Source organism: Bidens hawaiensis, unplaced genomic scaffold (genome assembly GCF_021521415.1).
Source record: "Bidens hawaiensis isolate Kalapana, Puna unplaced genomic scaffold, B.hawaiensis_p1.1 tig00013566_1, whole genome shotgun sequence".
NCBI classification, from domain to species: Eukaryota; Viridiplantae; Streptophyta; class Magnoliopsida; order Asterales; family Asteraceae; genus Bidens; species Bidens hawaiensis.
The window spans coordinates 550,830-556,301 of NW_027492150.1; positions in this window are offsets into that span (position 1 = coordinate 550,830).

Here is a 5,472-nt window from a genome sequence, read left to right on the forward strand (position 1 = left end):
GGATCTCAGCCTCAAGGTCTTTGAAGGCCTTCTCTTTCTCCGCAGCGATGGCGGCAAGCCTCTTGTTTTCCTCCCGCAGCGATCGCGCCTGAGCCACCTCCAGGCTACGCGCAGTCTTTAACTTGTCGTTTTCACGACAAAGTAACTCGACACGCGGCTGCATTCGGGCGAGAAGGATTCGAAGCTCATTGGACAACCTACCCTCCTGGTAGCTAGCCATTGCCTCCCCCAATGCACCGCTTGGAGCGGCATGGCTCGCCCAGTCGACGCAGTCCGCAGCCGTCCTTAGAGTTGTTCCCCGGCGGATATTCCACCTTGGAGCATACACCTCATTGGAATCTTAAACTGCAAAAACAAAAAACAGTTAAGAAAAAATGATAAGAATGGATAATAGACCAAAATAACCCCACGCACCTGTAGGGTCGATAACAGGCCGATAGCCGCTAAACCCATCACCTGAACCTAAAGGATATCCATCCAAGAGGTCAAGGAGATGGGAAGGAGGCAAAGGTGGGACTCCCTCATCAACAGAGGTAAGTCTAGAGGTTCCAACTCTAAACATACCTGGAGAACTGGCCCCAACAGAAGTAGTCGCTGACGCCGAATGCGACAATGCAGAAGCCATTGAGGTAGACACCATCGGAGATGAACTCATTTGAGGTGAACTCATAACCGTGGTAGCAGCCGCAGATGAGCTCGCGGAAAATGTCACCGCCGGTCCGGTGAAGGATGTAGTAAAAATGGCACTGACGGCCGGCGGAGATGACGTCATAACTGGAACAGTTGCTTCAACAGTATGAGCAACTGAACCAGCACCAGAAACAGGCGCAGCCGCCTGAGTCATCGCCTCAGATAGGTTGACCAAACCTATCGTCGTGGGTCCTGAACCGCTGCCTCCCGCACCGCCCTCGAAAGCGGATAAGTCCACTCCTGCATGAAGAAAAACAATATTAAAAATAAAGGCGGAAGGAAATGCGGAAAAGGTGAACAAAAAATATACTTACTGGCTTTTTTGATCCTAAAAGACCTGACAGGCGGAGATAGACCCGATGAAACTGGCCTCTTCGCGCCAGTCACCTTCGCAGCGCTTGGTAGCTCGGAAGTGACAGCCGTTGTCTCAACCTCTGAGACAATGATCTCGTCACCACCACCAAGGTTCCCCGCCGCCTCCTCACTTCAAGTTTCGGAATCAGACTGATTCCCCAGGTCGACGACGGAAGCAACATTCGCCTTGCTCTTCACGCCAGCAGCTTTCTTCTTCCTCACAAAGAAGGGCCCATCTGCGGATCCCTCATCAGAAGATGACAAAATCAGAGGAATTCCAGCAGAAGTTTGAGCATGGAGAGGACGAGGATTAAAAAACTCCTTACCTGGCCGGGTGGCGCTCAAAATCTCGTGGCCTGACGGATAGACCTCTACGAATTTATCCGCCGTTTATTCCAAAATGGGCAACTCGTTCTCATCGAGATCACGAGTACCCAACCGTGCGGGACCACCAGTCTCTCGCGGATGCAAGAGCGACTGTAAGTCGTTCCACTCTGAAATAAAAAAGATAACAATGTTAGAAGAAAAACCCTAAACCAACACAAAAGACGGAGCATACCGTAAGGAATAGAGCTCAAACCGTATTCAAGGACGATGGGTATTTGCGGCGTCCCAGACCCGGCATCCTTCCACACGCGGCTCATCCCAAGCATCACCATCCCAGACTCCGCGAAGCGATAAACCGGAGTCTGGATCTGGGAAATTTTGGCAAACCATTCCGTCTCCTGGTAATTGGAGGCGTGAAGGTTAGGGAGTGCCCTCCCATTATTGAACGTCATCGCGATGGGGACGACGCGAGCGGAGATGTAGAAAAACTCCCGCTTCCAAGAACGAAGACTACGCTCGGTAGCGCAGATCTTCAACCCCTTGATCCGAGTAACAAGGGTATACCAACCCTGGATGCACCTCCAGGTGTAGAAGGTCATCAGACGGTCGACGCGGGGCTCGATATCCAAAATACGGCACACCCATTCGAAATGGCGAACTTTGGCAATTGCCATTGGCTGCACCTCCGTCAAGTGAACACCGTGTTTCTCCAGAACACGGTACACGAACTTCGTTAATGGGAATCTTAGATTCCTATATAGGAAGAACGAAGCGTAGACCCTTATCTTGCCCTTAGGGGCGTCGTATACGGTCTGGTTGGCCTCCGGGAACTCTGGCTCATATGGCTCCAGCATGAACTTCTTGACGATGTAATGGTATACATCGACAGAAAGAGTACACTGGCACTCGCCAGCAGTACTCTTATCGTCCTTATCGGACGTGGACGTCGGGTTCTCGAGGTAAACGTCAGACTCCTCAACGTTAACCTAGGGGTCATGAGTAGAAGAAGACATTTTTTAAATGTTAATGAAAGAAAGCGGTTTCAGGAGAATGCTCGCCGGAAAAGATGAGTATTCGCCGGAAATCGCTTAAAAGGAAAAGGAAAGGTGAAGTGAAGGTATGGGACGAGATATACCCTCTCCCCCCTTATATACTCATCGCAATGAATGCGATGAATTTAATGCGGATGAGAGAGAAAGCGCAGGCGCAATGACACGGCGACACGTGTGGATACAGCAAGCTGACAACAGGTGTCGGAATGGCGCGTGTCATGAAACTCGCGCCCACGCGCCTGAAAAAGCGTCCTGATTGACCACATGCTGTCACGTCGTCATAACTTCCTGCACGTCCTGAAACCGTCAGAAGACGCCAACGTCTCTTCAACCGTTTGGACTGTCCTTATCCTTTCACCAACTCTCCGAATTCCAAAAAGATTCAAAAAGATTCAAAAATAAGAGGGAATATACCCCCTTACCTTGGAAAACAATAAACTATAAAACAAGTAGGGGTACAGTGTCAAGGCGAAACCCTTCACATACTTAGCACTTGCAGGGAATTGAAGCCAAGAAGATACCTTGGAAAACAAGAAAACGTAAGACAAGTGCGGGTACAGTGTCAAGGTGAAACCCTTCACATACTCAACACTTGCAGGAAATTGAACCCAGGATGGATCTTATGGATCATGCTTGCGGAAAGGGAAATAACACCACCGCATGGCGGGAACGTTGAGAACTAGATTGTTTGAAACTTCAAGGTGGAATTGGCTGTTTAACATAACTGATCACTATGTCTAAAACTGCCAATACCCCGTGAAGAATCTATACAAGTGAAACTCAACGCTCCCGACTTGCGAAGAGTTTACACACCTACCCGCATCATATCCAAAGATCAGGCAGAAAAAATCGGGAATTTTCTGCAAGTGACATTAGGAAAACCGCGGGAAGAATCCCCACGGAGAACCTTAAAAAACGAAAACCCCTCTTTAAAACCCCTTGCTTAAAGTCCAAAAGTTCCTCTCACTTATTAACAATTCATGAGAAGAACAATGGACTGGGGGGACTTGAAGAGGTAGGTCCCCGCAAAGACCAGTTGGACCCGCAAGACACACCTTGAAGAGGTACGTCTGCGCTAAGACCAACTTGATCCGCAGGACCCATCATGCTCAGAGATGAAGACCTTACACGCAGTAAGCCAGCTGTTCCCGCATGAAAGCCTCCCTTGGTACAGTACCCTGCCTGTTCCCGCAGCTGTGGGTACAAGCCAAGAAGGAAGGCTACCCGCACTAACAGTAAGGCTACACGCATAAGACACTAACTCTTATACTTCAGCAATGTCACCTGAAGGAATGAGCAGGGCGGGAATATTCCCGCCCAAAAGAGCCAGTCCGTACGCTTCTAGAAGATCTTTTGGACTATACCTACCAAGGTATGGACAAATAGACAAGATCTGACAAAAGCAGCCCATGAACCAATCACAGGGTGACAGCTCACCGACAATAGTACGAGGAGGAGCACGCTCCAGTACAAAATGTCACTATCAGCCGCTGCCTACCCACCAACTCCCATCGTGGCACGAACGTAGCCCGTGGTTGGTGGAAAAGGAATATTATATACAGCTGACCGTACCTGCTTGGAAACCTACCTTCGGCTATAAATATTCCAACACCTTGGAACGGTATCATTATCTTATCTTCTCTAGCTATTTCTCTCTATATACACTTATATTCAGAGCAATCTAGTCTGATTCTCACGCTGGAGGGTGGTCACAAGGAGGAACCCCCCCCCCCCTTCTCAGTGACGAGCTCACGGTGTCTGTTTTGCAGGTCGAGAAGAATAACCATCTTTGCTGGACCTAACTCTCGTGGGAAACATCTACTTAACCCCCAGATTATCCTTAATCTGCCGGGGTCATTTAGTGTTTCTTCAAATACATAACAAAAAAATGTTTATGCATTTTGCTTTTTTGTTTTAAGAATGACTTATTATCAACGCGCTGGTTTTAAATAAAAGGATATATCCATGTGATCTCTTTATGCATGGTATTACAATGATTTTGTTTGCAATTTTCATAGCAGAATTTCAAAAAGGACATGAAGGGTTATTGACAAGCTACATGGGATTTGAGACATTTCTTGGGCCCACATTCAACCCCGAAAGCTCAAACATGTGTGAGATGGCTTTCACCATGAGACATGTGCAACAAAGAAATTAATATCGAACATTTGGTAAGTTGGTTTGTATGTATTATGTCCTTATTGTTGCTTTATTACTTCATATGAATATTTGATTAGGGCTAAATGAACTATAACTTATCAGCATATCAGTGAAGAGTTCACGGATAGAATTACACATCATGGTAAGTGATTTGGATGATAATCAATTTTCTAGTGTCATAAACTTAAAACAAAAAACACTCACAAATTCTGTCGCAATATCTTTAGAAATAAAAAAAATTAGAAATAAAAAAAGTGAATAACTAAGATAGGTATAAATGAGAGCACAATACTTAGAAAAAAGTAATTAAATAACGAAAAAATGGCTGAAGCAAATATGCTCTCACCGGATTTTAAACAGTTTAAAAAGAATATGAAAAAAAACTATACAAAGCAGCGGCAGATGTAGCCTAGGTTCTGAACAAAAAATTTTAGGATGCGCTACCGCTCAACTTATTTTCTAGATTCCTCATTGATACAAAGAGCTTACAATGTTATAAAATATAAAGTAAATAAAAGTCATGGATCAAAACATTATAAAAAACTCAAGAAAATAATATATATAGTTTTTTTTTTGCATTATTTTATTTATTATAACTAAAAGTTATTTTAATTTTTTATAAGCTTCAAACTAGCGGTCACTAATCCCGGTTGTCAAGATTCAAGCGATCACTAGTTTTCGGTCACCAAATGTTGGTCTCAAAACCGCATTCATTAGCGGCAGGGCCGACCCTTGGAGGTGGCTGGGTGGTCGATGGCTACAGGCCCGACACCCCGCGAGAATCGATTTTTTTTTTTATAAAAAAATTATATGTATATTTATTAAAAACAATATGTATATTTAATGCTTAAACTTAATTACATAATAACTAGCTTGGTTTAGTGGCAAA